Source organism: Aquarana catesbeiana, linkage group LG03 (genome assembly GCF_042186555.1).
Source record: "Aquarana catesbeiana isolate 2022-GZ linkage group LG03, ASM4218655v1, whole genome shotgun sequence".
NCBI lineage: Eukaryota > Metazoa > Chordata > Amphibia > Anura > Ranidae > Aquarana > Aquarana catesbeiana.
This window is the reverse complement of record NC_133326.1, coordinates 439,103,882-439,120,731: the sequence shown is the minus strand read 5'-3', so window position 1 is coordinate 439,120,731 and position 16,850 is coordinate 439,103,882. Positions and strand designations below refer to the sequence as shown.

The following is a 16,850-nucleotide window of genomic DNA, read 5'->3' as shown; positions in this document are numbered from 1 at the left end:
CTGCTCCCTTAATCTGGCCAGAGGAGGAGCCAAGATCTTTGTAAACACCCGAGGTGCAGTGGCTAGCCCGAACGGCAGGGCTACAAACTGAAAATGGCGTTTTTCTATTTCGAAACGCAAGTACTTTTGATGAGCAGGGAAAATGGGTACATGCAGGTACGCATCCTTGATGTCTATTGACGCCAGAAATTCTCCTCCTTGTAGGATGGAGACTACTGACTGAATTGATTCCATGCGAAAAGATTGAATCTTTAGGAATCAGTTTAGATCCTTTAGATCCAGGATGGGTCTGACATCTCCATTTGGTTTTCGAACCGTGAAAAGGTTGGAATGAAATCCCAATCCCTGTTCTTCCGTGTGAACCACCGCGATGACCTTTTGCGACAATAGTGGCTCCAATGCTAGAAGGAGCGACCGCTTTTTCTCTGGATCTCTGGGGACATTTGATCTGAGGAAACGAGGAGAGGGGAATTCTTGGAACTCCAGTTTGTAACCTAGAGTTACCGTGGAAATTACCCATCTGTCCTGGAAATCCTCCTGCCAGAGCTCTGAGAACTGTAGCAGTCTTCCCCCCACCCGAGCGAGCGGGGGCGTTCCTTCATAAAGAGGCTTTAGTGTCTTGTCTAGTAGGCTTCTTCCCCCAGGACTTCTTTTGTCCCTGGGGTCGACTCTGAAATTTATTTCTTGAACCTGACGGAGGAGGCCGTCGCGACTGCCTGGAGGCTGATGCTCCTGGCACTGGGGAAAGAGCCCGTTTGAAAGAGGGACGCTTACTCCTTTTCTTAACAGGTAAGAGAGTGCTTTTCCCACTAGAGATCTTTTGGATATAGTTGTCCAAATCCTCTCCAAACAGCCTAGCACCATGAAATGGAAATCCAGCCAGAAGCTTCTTACATGGTGCTTCGGCTGACCAATTTTTTAACCATAAGATTCTGTGCATATGCACCAACCCAAGCGAAAGGCAAGAGGTTTGGATGATAGAATCTCTGATAGCGTCAACAGCAAAACATAAGGCCGCTGGAAGGTTGGCAAACCCCCGGGCCTGCTGTTCAGGTAGAACTTTCAGGACCTGTTTAACATGGTCTCTCAAGTATTGACAGACCCTGATCGCTGCTACTGCAGGTTGAGCTACTGAACCCGCTAAGGAAAAAATATTTTTTAACAGGGATTCCATCTTTTTATCAATTGGATCCCTGAGCATCTGAGCATTGTCGACAGGACAAGTCAGACTTTTATTTACGGAGGAAATGGCGGTGTCAACTGCCGGTATACCCTGCAATTTTCTAAACTTTTCTTCCATAGGATAAAGTGTTGAAAACTTTTTAGGCGGAAAAAAAAACGTTTATCTGGGTGATCCCACTCAGAATAAATTAGCTTTTCTAGTAAATTATGAACAGGAAAAGCATGTGTTTGAGGAGGCTTCAGTGAACCCAAAGAAGAGGAGGGTTCTTTAACGGACTCAGATACGTGCAACTTAAATGTGGAACGGACCAACCCAGCAAGGATCTGTACTAACACCTTCTCATCCTGAGAAGCTGAAGAGGGTCCCTCTCCACTTGATTCCTCAGAAGAGGAATCATCAGTCCCATCCCGATCCTCTGAAAGGGATTCCTCTCCTTTTTCCCCAGAGTTCCTCTGCCTGGGTAACAGAGGGAGACCTAATGCGTTTTCTTCCACCGAGTGAAGACACAAGTAAGGCCGTTAGTCTTTCCTCTAGTCCATTAATGGTTGAGGAAAAAACCTCCTGCGTAATGTATACAGGGGCTGAAGTGCCAGAAGCAGATGCAGCCCCTGACCCCGACGGCTCACCCTGTCCATCCATCCCAGATCCTTCAGGGGGGAAGGTGCTGCAGAAGGGGGCTCCTCAGAGCCCGAGGGAGATCCCCTAGAGCCTCTGGTTTTTGGGGTATTCGTACCTCTTCTACCCATAGTGCAAAGCAACAAGGTGGAGGTATCACACAAATGAAACACTGACTGCTGAGCAATGTAGTACAGCAACTGCCGCTGCTACCATTGCCCAGTCTAGTGCTTCTAAGTAAATGCTGCCTGGGAGAATGCCTGTGTCCCACCTTACATGCGACCGTCAGCTCTGTGTCCCTCCATAGGCTGTGGGCACCTGAAAAAGTGTGCTCTTTATAGCCTGTGCAGCCGGCGATGTGGGGGTCTAAGCACGCTGGACGTCGCGCTAATGCTCCGCCCCCCCTCGGTTTTTTCAAAACATGCACTTTTCCGCGCGAGCCGATCCTCCGGGACAAGCATGGAGGGGAGGCTGGGGTGGAGGAGGAAAGGAGAGGGGCCGGCAGAGGAACCTGCCAACAGTAGTGGCGGCGGTAGCGCAATATACTACCACTTTTCAGGCCACCCCGGCCCCCCTAAACCTCGGGGAGAATATTCCTGAGGAAAGAGCCGCCCATCCCATCCTATATGGAGCTCGGCTGGAGGAGCTGTACAGCGTGGACACCGAGACAAACAGATCAAGCATGAGAAGGTATGTGCTCTTGGCAGCCCCCGGTGGCGACAATAGGCATAGCATACATTTACCTAAAGGAGAAACCTACTAGAATTAAAAAAAATTCTGAGGAATCTCCCCTACCTTACCCAGCTGCAGGGTTCTGTTATACAGACCCAATCTTCACCTCTCGCGGTGGGCTCCGTTTAGAAAACCTTCAGAGACAGGGGCCCCCTAGAAAAGGAGGATCCGCAGTTCTGGGCCCGTAAAGCACCCCGCCAGGGATATGGCTAGAAAAAAAACAAATACTGGATCCCGGGGTCCAGCTCTCTAAAAAAAGAGAAGCGTTACAGGTAAGACCTTGTTTCTACGGACACGAGGCCCGGGTACCATCCAATTCGGCCTAGAAAGGACACCTTGAAATGGATCCGGTTCGCATGGCTTGCCCCAGTATAGGATATAGGATATTCCCTTTGGAGCTCAGCACAGCACATCTTTACACTTGACTAACACCTAAGACACTGGCGAAAAAACTGAGGTATCCCCAGTAAGGGGAGGGGTTATATAGGGGGTTGAACTTCCTGTCTAGGGTGTGGCCAGTGTCCAATCACCTTGTGATACCCATATAACCCATCAGTAATTACTGAGGCTCTGTGTCCCGTGATGTACGAGAAAGAAATCCTATTTTCTTTATCGAACATCATGGGACACAGAACCTCAAGTAATTACTTAATGGCATGTCTCAGCAATGCTACTTGAGGAGAGGGAGAAACAACCCGCAGGGTACCCCACAGACTTGAGGACTTATACTGCTGCCTGCAGTACACTGCGCCCAAAGGCGATATCCTCATACCTCCTTACATCCAGCTGATACAAAAAAAAATGTGAATGTATGTACTCAAGACCAAGTTGCAGCCTTATAGATCTGAGACATGGAGGCCTGGTGACGCACTGCCCAAGAAGCACTAACCGCTCTGGCAGAGTGCGCCTTAACTTGAAAAGGGGGAATCTTACCCCTTAATTATAAGTTTGAATTATGACTTGCCGAATCCACTTAGCGACAGTGGATTTCAACGCTGCCTTTCCTTTCTTAGGACGCTCTGGCAGAATACATAAGACATCAGTCTTAAGAATCTGAGCAGTTGTCTTTAAATAGATTCTCACTGCTCTCACTACATCAAGACAATGTAGTGCTTTTCTTCCCTGGAACATGGTTTTGGAAAAAACAATGGCAGGACAATATCTTGGTTCAGGTAAAAAACCTGAAACCACTTTTTGGCAAAAAGCCTAGAAGAGGGCGCAACACCACTCTGTCCTGATGAATAATCAAATCTGGCTCTTTATAAGAAAGAGTAGCCAATTCTGAAATCCTCCTTGCTGAGGATATAGCAACCAAAATACCTTGTCAGAAGGACTAAGGGAATATGCTGTATCGGTTCAAATGGATGTTTTTGTAACACTGACAAAACTAAGTTCAAGTTCCAAGGGCTTAAAGGTGATTTAACTGGCGGATTAATCCGCATCACCCCTTGCATAAAACCTTGGACTAAGAATGCGTAGCAAGCAGTCTTTGAAATAAAATCGATAAGGCTGAGACATGGTCCTTAATCATACTCAGGGCCAACTTCATCTCTACGCCTACTTGTAGAAAGGCAAGAATATTGCCTATGATATATCTCCGAGGGTGCTAACCTCTGTATTCACACCAGGAAACATAAGCCTTCCAGACTCTATAATGTATAGTTCTGGAAGTGGTTTCCTTGTATTAATCAAAGTAGAGATAACTGACCTGGAAAGCCCACGTTTCCTCAGAATGTGGGTTTCAATAGCCAGGCCATTAAATTTAGCGTTCGTAAAGTAGGATGGAATATTGGCCCCTGTGAGAGCAGGTCTGGTCTTAGTGGAAAAGGACCATGGATCCTCCACTGCCATCTTTACGATTTCTGCATACCATGACCTATGGGCCATGCTGGTGCTGCCAGAATTACTGGTTTTCTTTCCAGCTTGATCCTGCAAAGAAGGCAGCAACTGAATAGGGGGCAATGCATAGATCAGTGATAACTGTTTCCACGGTATCACCAACGCATCTGTTCTGCATGCAAATGGATTCTTTGTTCTGGACACAAAGTTGACTAACTTTATGTTGAACTGGAAGCTAGAAGATCTACGTCCGGTGTCCCCCATCTTTGGCAAACAGCCCGAAAATATGTCGGGGTGAAGAGACCATTCCCCTGAGAATAATCTGCTGGTGGCACAAGTAGTCCGCCTGCCAATTCTTTATTCCTGGAATGAAGACTGTCGATGGGCAGAAAGAAATATTTTGTGCCTAAGTTAGAATATGGTTCACCTCTCTCTGCTCTAAGAGTCTCTTGGTGCCCCCTTGGTGATTGATATAGGCCACAAGTGTGGCACTGTCGGATTGGATCCTGACAGGACAATCCCTTAACCTGGAAGTCCAGGCTTTCAGAGCCAGACGCACTGCCCGAATCTCTAGGATGTTGATGGGCAAGGTTCTATCGGTTTTTGGACAGTTGTCTTGTCTAGTACTGCTCTCCAGCCTAAAGGGTGGCATCTGTCGTTACCACTTTCCAGATAACTGGTCTGAAGAATTTTCCTCTTAGCAGATAATTTAGTAACCATCAATTGTGGCTTTGGGATACCCTTGGGGACAGCCACATTGGCAAGTCCAAAGCTTTGATCGCTTTGTTCCAAGCAGATAGAATACTGTTTTGCAACAGTCTCCAATGGAACTGGGCATAGGGAACTGCTTCAAATAAAGCAACCATCTTTCCTAACAACCTTATGCAAAGGCGAATGGAGGGATCTCCTTTTGACCTGACCCTCCACATCAACTCTCTTATGGAGTTGTCTTTTGCTTGGGGCAAGAACATCCTTCTTCTGGGCTGTATCTATGATCAGACCCAAATACTCCAGCTTTTTTAGCGGTTTTAAGTAAGACTTCTCTGGGTTGAGAACGCAACCCAGACTTTCCAGGTAACTGGTTGTAATGCATACACCTTGCTCCAAACACCGATTGGTCTATTAGCAATAGATCGTCTAGGTATGCCAAGACTGTTTAAGCCTTGTGCCCTTGACCTGGCTAGAGGTGGGGCTAACACTTTTGTGAACACTCGGGTTGCTGTAGCTGGCTCGAAGGGCAAGACTATAAACTGAAATGCTGCCGTTCTACTTCGAACCGCAGAAACCTTTGGTGAGCGGGAAATATATGGACATGCAGATATGCATCCCTGATGCCAATAGAGGCCAGAAGTTCTCCTCCTTGTAGGATAGAAACTACTGACCTGATCCACTCCATAGAAAGGAGCAGATCTTCAGGAACTGATTTAGATTCTTTAGATCTAGAATGGATCTGTTGAATTTCTGCGTGGATCTGTACATGTACAGGAAACGCATAAAAAAGGCTGTAAAGGTTTTAAGGAACCTAAGAAGAAGAAACAGAACTATCAGCTGACTCTGCCAGAGGTAGCTTGAAAGAGGCATGAACCATCTCTGTAAGAGATTTGTACCAGCAATCTCTCAGATTGTGAGGCTGAAAAAGGTTCAACTCCAATTGTTTTCTCCGCAGAGGAGTAATCGGTTTGCCTTTCTTCCTAATCATCCGAGGGTAACCTCTCCCTCATTCTCTACCCACTTTTCCCTTGATAAGGGGTCTAAGGTGGGGGATCTAACATGCTTCCTATCCTTTTGGATAGCGGATACGATTAAAGTCGCTAGCTTTCCTTCTAGGCCCTGCGGAGCGGAGGAAAAAAGCATTTTCAATCATGTATATAGTGGCTGAAATGTTTTCTGTGCCTGGGCCTGACCCTGAGGCCTTCCTCTAGAGTCTGACGGTGGAAGCCGTCACCACTGCCTAGAGGCGGATGCCCTAGGCGCAGGAGAAAAAAATCAGTTTAAATGAAGGACGTTTATACTTTTTTTTTTGCCAACCAAAAGAGAGTACTCTTCACACTAGAAATTGTTTGGATATATTTATCCAAGTCATCCCCAAATAGTCCCTCCCCATGAAAAGGGAAACTAGTCAACGCTTTTTACAAGGTGCTTCAGCTGACCAATCTTTTAACCACAGGGTTCTACGCATGTGTACTAGCACAAGCGCAAGGCGGCCTGATGAACAGAATCTTTCATGGAGTCTATGGCAAAACATAGCGCCTTTGGTAGTCCGGCCAACTCACGGGCCTGTTGTGCAGGGACCTCCCTTAAGGGCTTCTTTGAACTGGTCCTTTAGGGACTGACAGATGCCCATTGCAGCGACTGCAGGCTGAGAAACGGCTCCTGCCAAGGAAAAAGAGGATTTTAACAGAAATTCCAACTTTTTATCTGTTGGATCTTTAAGCATTTGTGCATTGTCTACTGGACAAATTAAATTTTTATTGATGCTTGAAATCGCAGCATCAACTGCTGGTACTTTCCATTTCTTTGTGAATTTCTCCTCCATGGGATAGAGAACTGAAAATCTCTTTGGAGGGAGAAAATGCTTATCAGGTGATCCCATTCAGCATAATAAGCTTCTCTAGTAATGCATGGACCGGAAACGCATGAAAAGGTTGTAAGGGTTTTAAAGAACCCAAGGAGGAGATCGAACTGTCAACTTACTCTGTTAGGGGCAGCATGAAAGTAGAACGAACCATCTCCGTAAGATTTTGTACCATCAATCTCTCAGATTGCGAGGTTGTAAAAGGTTCATCTGTTTCCTCTGCAGAGGAATATTCGGCTTGTCTTTCTACTTGATCGCTTGAGGGTAATACCTCATCCTGTGCCCACTGTTCCCTTGGTAAAGGGTTTGAGGTGGAGGAAGAGGATCTAGCACACTTTCTATCCACTTGGGAAGATGCGATTAAAGCCGCTAATTTTCCTTCTAAGCCTTGCAGGGCAGAGGAAAATGCATCTTCAGTCACGTACACAAGTGTGAGAAGCAGTTGCCCACCAATAGGTTCCAATGACTCACCCTGGCTTGGCATGTCTGGTATCTCCAGTGAGGATGACAGTGTGCAGGGATGACTGGAGTTCACAGCGCCTGGGGGTGGAATTTTTGGTACCTTTATGGTAGATCTGGAAGTCATAATGCTAAGCACAAAAGCAGAGGTACTTTTAAGACAATATACTATTGCTGAGTAATAGTAGTAACTGCTACCATACAGTTTACACTTTGATGCTGAACAGCAATTGTATTTTCCTGCTGGAAATGCCCGATACACCGCTTACGTGACCCAGCGCTCCTGTGTCCTGTGTAATAGCCTCTACTCTTCAGCTGCGCTGATGGAGACCGTTTGTCCTAAGAGCGCCGGCTTTATGAAGAGGTTTTAGGTGTGAGCATGATTATTGCCCAGCACGTGCGCTGTGTGTTCCACGAGGACAAGTCCTGCACACGGCGCCACCTGCCTTTGCCACGCCCCTTCAGTGACCCACCCTCCTTTAATGACTGTAGTGTGCGTGCGCGGACGGCACGCATTCGGTCTGAATGCAGACCGAAAGAGGAAGTCTGCAGCCGCTACGAAGAGGCTTCTATTTGTTAAGGCAGGTAAAAACAGAAGTTTTAAATCACATTAACTCTGGTTGCTGCTTAAACCCCTATTTTAATAAACCGCCCCACACTGGGAGGGGGGGATTTATATCTAGTAGTAGTAATATACTATAAATTTGTTTAGTGCAGTCTTTTGTCAAAGAAATAATGATATTTAGACACGTGGATGTAGTACAGCTTTTACACAAAAAAAATGCTGTACCCCCAGTCCCTTCGTTTCCCCAATTGGGGGGAAGGGGCGAGGGGGGGGGGAAAGGGCGAGGGGGGGGGGGGAGAGGAACATTTGTTCAATTATAAACCCCCACCTGCTACTGGGACACACATTGCTGTTTGTAGCTGGACACAGAGCTGCTGGGATACACAGGGTAGTTTTACTCCCTCTAGAGGAGATTAAAGGCTTTACAATATTTTCATATGAAGAAAAGGAAGGCATAGGTGGACTTTGCAGTTCCTAGCTTCTTCCCTTACCTTATCTTCGCTGCAGGATACTGCTGTAAACAGACAGATCGAAATTTCACCCATCACGGTGGGCAGCGTAGTTAAACCTTCAAAGCCCGGGTCCCTTTTAATTGGACCTGTATAGCACCCCCCAGGACAACTTTAGCTAACGTAGCAAAACCAAAAAAAAAAAAAAAAAAAAAAAAAAAAAAAAAAAAAAAAGAGTCCTGGTTCCTAGGGTCCAGCTCTCAAAAAGAAGCGTTACAGGCAAAACCTTGTTCTTCTATGCGAGGCCCGGCTACCATCCTGTGGCCGCAGTGGCGTGGATGGATCCGGTTGTGGAGGTTTTTTAAATCCAGCATGGATCCCTCCTGGAGCTCCTCAGAGCACATCTTCACTCGTGACCAACACCTTAGACACTGGCAAAAAAACTGATGTGCTCCTGGAAGGAGGAGGGGTTATAATAGGGAGTGAACTTCCATGATTGGGTATTCCAGTGTCAACATCTGAAGGTGGCCCATAACCCATTAAGTAATTACTTAAGGCTCTGTGTCCCATGATGTACGATAAAGAAATAGGCCTTTATGCAGACGACACTATACTGTATCTGGCGGACTAGGGACTATCACTGCAGGCAGCACTAAAGATCATTGAGAAGATGGGAAGTTACTCTGGGTTACTCATAAATCCCAGATCCTCTCCTTAGACCATTTTCCCCCCACCCTCCACACATCCGGACTTACCATTAGCTAGAGTAGACTCAATTAAATATTTGGGGGTGCAGGTCACGAGGAGCCTCGGGACTACATCCCTCTTAATGTAGAACCTTTATTCTCCTTAATTTGAAACCAAAACACAAGCCTGGTCCAAATCGCCTCTAGGAGTTATGGGACGTACAAATATTATTAAAGATGATCCTACTACCCAAGATCCCCTACATAGTATGGCACGCACCCTTATATATTCCCCTAAAAGTTTTTAAAAAGAAGGAAGCTATCTTAAATTCCTTTGTTTGGGGACATGGTAGACATAAGTTGGCTTGGCACGTCCTTAAAAATCCCACATCCATGGGGGGGGGGGCAGGGACTTCCCTCCCAGACTTGCAGGAATATCATCTAGCCTTACAACTATCCCACATGTATTATTATAACACGACTGGAATTCAGTGCTATAGAGCCCTAGTGTGTGACAGTCCGGGGAATCCACTGTCTTCCCCTATACAGGCCATTCTTCGTGGAGAACAAGCACGTAGAAGACCTTCCAGATATAATGAAGGCATGCTCTCACACCAAAGAATATGGGAAATAACACTGAAAAAGATAAAATTGGGACAAAATTCACTCCCATACCCCTCTATGGCTCAATAACCATATGCCAGAACTTCGCCATATAGGCCTCATATGGAGTGCTTTATCTTCACCAAGTAATGACTACTACAGGGCCTAAAATGTTCCAATCCCTCAAAGAAATAAAGCGTTACTGGACCTACTTATTACCAACAATACAGACCTGACCACGGATGCGGAAATACTGGGCAATTTAGGAAACAGCGATCACAGATCAAATGGCTTCAATATAAAGCACACAAATGGGAAACATAAGGGGAATACAAAGACACTGCATTTCAAAAGAGCTAACTTCCCTAAACTACGAACCTTGTTAGAAGGCATGAATTGGGATAAAATCTTAGGAACAAAGAACACGGAGGAGAGATGGGTCTGTTTTAAGGAGCATTTTAAATAAGGGCAATCGCCAATGCATTCCATTGGGTAATACATTTAAAAGAGCAAACAAAAGTCCTGGATGGCTTAACTCCAATGTAAAAATGCATATAAAAGCAAAGAAGGCCTTCAAAAATACAATGTTGAAGGATCATCATCAGCATTCTGACTTTATAAAGAATGCAACAAGAAATGTAAGGGTGCAATTAGGGCGGCCAAGATAGAACACAAAAAGACACATAGCGGAGGAGAGCAAAAAAAAAAATCCCAAGAAATTCTTTAAGTATGTAAACAGTAAAAAAAAGGGGAGGACAGACCATATTGGCCCCATAAAGAATGAGGAAGGACATCTGGTTACAAAGGATGGGCAGATGGCGAAGGTATTGAATTTATTCTTCTCTTCAGTCTTCACGAGGGAATCAGGGGGGGCACCTCCATGGTTAACCAAGGACAGAATGAAAATTAGACTTGGGAAACTTAACATTAAATCACAGGGACCAGATGGCTTGCATCCGAGCGTACTTCTGGAACTCAGTCAAGTAATTGGCAGACCATTGTTCCTAATTTTTACCGACAGTCTACTGACTGGAATGGTACCAGGTGATTGGAGAAAAGCCAATGTAGCACCAATATTTAAAAAGGGGCCTGGGAATTACAGACCAGTTAGCCTAACATCAATAGTATACAAGCTCTTGGAGGGGATGATAAGTGACTATATACAAGATTTTAGTAATGAGAACGGTATCATTAGCAGTAATCAGCATGGATTCATGAAGAATCGTTCTTGCCAAACCAATCTGACAAATCCTATTTATTTACTTCATAAACGACCTGGAGGATGGGGTAAACAGTTCAATCTCTGTATTTACCTATGATACTAAGCTAAGCAGGGCAATAACTTCTCTGCAGGATGTGGAAACCTTCCAAAAAGATCTGAACAAATTAATGGGGTGGGCAACTACATGGCAAATGAGGTTTAATGTAGAAAAATGTAAAATAATGCATTTGGGTGGCAAAAATATGAATGCAATATATACACTGGGGGGAGAACCTCTGGGGGAATTTAGGATGGAAAAGGACCTGGGGGTCCTAGTAGATGATAGGCACAGCAATGGCATACAATGCCAAGCTGCTGCTAACAAAGCAAACAGAATATTGGCATGCAATAGAAAGGGGATCAACTCCAGAGATAAAATGATAATTCTCCCGCTCTACAAGACTCTGGTTTGACAGCACCTAGAGTATGCTGTCCAGTTCTGGGCACCAGTCCTCAGGAAGGATGTACTGGAAATGGAACAAGTACAAAGAAGGGCAACTAAGCTAATAAAGGGTCTGGAGGATATTAGTTATGAGGAAAGGTTGCGAGCACTGAACTTATTCTCTCTGGAGAAGAGACGCTTGAGGGGGGATATGATTTCAATTTATAAATACCATACTGGTGACCCCACAAAAGGGATAAAACTTTTTTGCGGAGACATGTGGCCACTCATTAAAATGAGAAGAAAAGAGCTTTAACCTTAAACTATGTAGACGGTTCTTTACTGTAAGAGCGGCATACATGTGGAATTCCCTTCCACAGGAGGTGTTCTCAGCGGGGAGCATCGATAGTTTCAAAAACTATTAGATAAGCACCTGAACGACTGCAACATACAGGGATATACAATGCAATACTGACATATAATCACACACATAGGTTGGACTTGTGACTTTTTTCAACCTCACCTACTATATAACTATGAAGTTAGAAGCCGATTGACTGCCGTGCACAGCTGCACCAGATTTTGCACTCTCCCATGTTAGTAAATCAACTCCTATGGGACAAGTTTAGCTATTCAGAGAATAAAGCCTCGTACACACGCTTAGATTTTCGGACGACCGAATGTCCATTTTTTGTGGCATGCTAGTCTCATGTCGAAAGTGAAGAGGTTACTCACAATATGGAAATTTTCATACGACAGAATACAATGTCAGAAGTGACGTAATGTGTTGAATAGTTTTGTATGTATTCTTTAGTTTTTCTGAGCATGCCCTTACGATTTTTTTTCACACGAAAACCGTACTAATGAAATACGGACGTTGAGTTCAAATCCGACAAAAATTTTATAGTCTGCATATCCAGCTTCTGTCTACCGAAAAAGAGAAATTGGCTGTCGAAAGCACCGTACCAATGATACAAAAATCGGTAGACAGCTCGTCGTACAAAGTTTTCCATCCGATTTTCGTATCATGCGCACGGGCCTTAACAGAATGAAAATATGAAAGTTATGGTTAAGTGAAACTAACACATGGCTATGACTTAGCAAATGCCTCTTGCATGAGTTTAAAGTCAGGATTACAAAATCTTCAGTGTAATCTTTAACAGTACAGTTGCAACAAGAAACAGAAAATCATTAAAGTAAGAAAGAACTGAAGCATACAGTGCATTGGGAAAGTATTCACAGCACTTCACTTTTTCCACATTTTGTTATGTTACAGCCTTATTCCAAAATGGATTACATTATTTTCCTCGAAAATCCTACAAACAATACCCCATAATGACAACGTGAAAGAAGTTTGCTTAAAATCTTTGCAAATTCATTAAAAAGAAAACGCAAAAAAAAAAAAAAAAAAAAAAAGGTCACATGTACATAAGTATTTACAGCCTTTGCGAACGTTTGAAATTGAGCTCAGGTGCATACTGTTTCAATTTGATCATCCTTGAGATATCCCTACAACTTGATTTGGGTGAAGGTTCGTCTTCCAACAGGCAACAACCCTAAGCACACAGCCAAGATTACAAAATAAGTGGCTACGGGAGAACACAGAGAGGGTTATTTACTAAAGGAAAATCCACTTTACACTGCAAGTGTACTTGGAAGTAAAGTTGCTGTAGATCCGAGGGGGACATGCAAGGAAAATAAAAAACAGCATATTAGCTTGCACATGATTGGATGATAAAATCAGCAGAGCTTCCACTCATTTCAGATCTACCCCTTAGATTTAGAGCGACTGCACTTCCAAGTGCCCTTTCAGTGCAAAGTGGATTTGCCTTTCGTAAATAACCCCCTGAGTGTCCTTGAGTGGCTCAGCCAGAGCCTGTTTGAACATCTCTGAAGAGATCTGAAAATGGCTGTGCACTGACGCTCCCCATCCAACCTGATGAAACTTGAGCGGCCCTGCAAAGAAGAATGGGAGAAAGTGCCCAAAAATAGGTGTGCCAAGCTTGTAGCGTCATACTCAAAAAGACTGGAGGCTGTAATTGGTGCCAAAAGGTGCTTCAACAAAGTATTGAGCAAAGGCTGTGAATACTTATGTACATGGGATTTTTTCATTTTTTATTTTTAATAAATTTGCAAAGATTTCAAATAAACTTCTTTCACATCGTCATTATGGGGTATTGTTTGTAGAATTTTGAGGAAAAAATGGGATTTTTGTACTCACCGTAAAATCTTTTTCTCTGAAGTTCATTGACGGACACAGCTCCTTAAATCTTGACCTTAGGGTTATTACGCCACCTTCAGAAGAGGACTAAGCAGAACATGTAAAAACAACAAGACTGCACAGCACCGCCCAGGAGGCGGTCCCTCTGGCTATAACCCCTCATCCTGCTTCCTGCAGCTCAGTTTGTCAAAAAGCAGTACAAACAAATAGGAGGGGTGGGTGCTGTGTCCGTCAAAGAACTTCAGAGTAAAGGATTTTACGGTGAGTACAAAAATCCCAGTTTCTCTTTTGTTCATTGACGGACACAGCTCCTTAATTCTTGACCTTAGGGATGTGCCCAAGCAGTGTCAAAAACGAGGGGTGGAAACAGCAAAACATAACTTCACCCACAACTAGAGGAACACCTCAATAGAGGAGTTGCCGTCTTAAACGGCCGCCATCAAAACTTGTGGCCAACTTATGCATCAAAAGATGCATTTACAACAAAACTTGTAACTTAAGAAGGCATAATTGCAACCTTACACAGCCGCCTGCAAAACCTTGCGGCCAAAACAAGCATCTGAAGCGCTTACATCAACCTTGTAGAATTTAGTGAACGTGTGAACGGACTACCAAGTCGCCGCCTTACACACCTGGGAGACAGACGCTTGATGTCGGAAAGCCCAGGAGGTTCCAATTGCCCTGGTGGAATGAGCCGTGATAGGAAAAGGGGGCACCCGCCCCTTTAAAGTGGAGGTCCACCCACTTTTACAACTCTTCAGCATCCCTCACTAAACTGTGCACTGTAAACGAACTGGATATTTTTTAAAATTTTTTTCTCAGCACCTACTGTATATCTGCTGTATTTATTTTTCACTTCCTCCTCCCTGGCCGTGGCCCATCGCATCATTTCCTGTTTGCAATGCCTTCTGGGAAGGGGCGGCAACTTCCTCTGACACTGCCGTTGCTATGGAAACCTGACCTGAAACCTATTACACTGCTTGTGCTGCACTGAGCATGTGCGAGATCTGCAAGGATGAGATCCAGGAAGAAATACAGTCTGGCTTCAGATGCCCACACTTAAGATGGCCACGGCCTGCTGTAAGTTTATAAAATAACAAACTACTGCTATAAACTAACAAAACAGACCTTCGTTTACAGGCTAACTTTACTAGAATACATTAAGCTTGTGTATTATAGGGGTATTTTTATTTAAAAAGTATCATTTCGGCCGGAACACCACTTTAAGGCATAGATCTGAACCCTTCCGGAAGGGAGCCGTAGCAGACAGATACACCCGTAGAGCCCGGACCACGTCCAGGGAATGTAAGGCAACCTCTTTCGGGTGTGTCGTGTTAGGACAAAGGGATGGTAACACGATGTCCTCATTTAGATGGAATGCCGAAACCACCTTTGGAAGGAAAGAGGGCAGCGGACATAGCAACAACTTATCCTTGTGGATGACCAGGTAGGAAGACTTGCATGACAAGGCCGCCAACTCAGAAACCCTCCTGGCAGTAATAGCCACTAGGAAGACTACTCTGAGAAAGAGTCAACATGGGAATCTGCCTAATGTTTTCAAACAGCGGTTTTTGGAGCGCCGATAGCACCAGAGTCAGATCCCACGGAGGTAGTGGAGGTCGAACCGGACGGACTACGGGTCGAACCCCCTGCACAAAAGTACCCACCAATGAGTAAGTCACCAAGGGACGTTGGAAAAAAGCCTTCCCTTGATGGTGCTTAAGGCAAATTTCTGATCCACTCCTCGCTGCAAAAACAGCAGGATCCTGGAAACTGAATAAGTGCGCGGACGCCACCCCATCTCCTCACAAATGGAGATGTAAGCCTTCCACGTACGATGGTAAATCTTCCAAGCAGACGACTTCCGTGCCCTCAGCATAGTGGAAATTACCGAGTCTGACAGACCTCGGTCCCTTAGCACCTGGTGTTCAACAGCCATGCCGTTAAAACCAGCGACGGTAAAGCAGAATGCAGTATCGGACCTTGCGATAGAAGGTCCTCTCGTAGCGGTAGCCGCCAAGGAACATCCGCCACTGGTCGTACTAGGTCGGCGTACCAAGGACACCGAGGCCAATCTGGGGCAATCAGAATTACTGGAATCCCCTCAGCCTCCACTCTGCGCAGCAGACGTGGTAGAAGTTTGGGTGGGGGGAAGGCATAAATCAGCCGATAATGACCCCATGGAGCCACCAACGCGCCTGACGCATCCGCCCAGGGGTCTCTTTGTCCTGGATACAAACCTCTGCACCGTCCGATTGAACCGAGAGGCCAGGCCACATCTGGTGTACCCCACCTTAGGAAAAGGAGCCGGAATACCTCCGGATGCAACGACCATTCCCCTGGGTCCAGCATCTGAAGACTTAGGTAGTCCGCCTGCCAGTTTTCTACGCCCGGGATGTATATGGCCAACAGGGTCGGCACGTGTCGCTCTGCTACTGGAGGATGTGCGTGACCTCCTGTGCTGCAGCTGAGCTCCTTGTTCCTCCTTGATGGTTGACATACGCCACCGCCGTGGCGTTGTCTGACTGGATCCTGATTGGACGCCCTTGTAGCCTCATTGACCATGTGGAGAGGCACAGCCTGATCGCCCGAAGCTCGAGCACATTGATCGGCAGTTGGGATTCTTCCCGCGACCAAAGGCCCTGGGCCAACTGTACTCCCAGAACTCCCCCCCACCCCAACCGGTCAGGCTGGCGTCCGTTGTGATCACCGTCCAATGGAGAGGAAGGAACGATCTCCCAGATTGAAGGCTCGGAGACCTCAGCCACCATAGAAGGGAATCCCGGACTAGCTGGCTCACCCGAATTTGACAATCCAGGGATAACGGAGATTTGTTCCATTTTGACAAAATCTCCTTTTGTAGGACTCGAGTGTGAAATTGAGCGTATGGTACCAATTCGAAAGTGGCTACCATGAGGCCCAGAACTCGCATGCAGAAACGCAGCGACGACCACCTGCGGTTCACCAATAACCTCACCGCAGCTTGAAGAGTCTGCTGCTTGTCTGAAGGGAGAAAAACTCTCGCTTCTGAGGAGTCCAACAGTAAACCCAGGTACTCCATGCGTTGAGTCGGCGCTAACACCGACTTCTTTAGGTTCAGCACCCAAACTAACTCCCGGAGAGTCTGCATGGTGATCGCTACATCCTCCCTCAATTCTGAGGCGGAAGCTGCCCTCAGAAGGAGGCCATCTAGGTAACCCACGACTGCGATCCCACGTTGCCTTAACAGCTCCAAAATTGGAGCGAACACTTTGATAAAGACTCAGGGTGCTGATGCCAG

General features: G+C 45.7%; 1 protein-coding gene across 2 annotated transcripts in view; it reads right to left on the bottom strand.

Moving 5' to 3' along the window:
- SEC24A (SEC24 homolog A, COPII coat complex component) overlaps nt 1–16,850 on the bottom strand; it is a 233,736-nt gene that overhangs the window by 120,633 nt on the left and 96,253 nt on the right. The gene's annotated exons all lie outside the window — the stretch shown is intronic.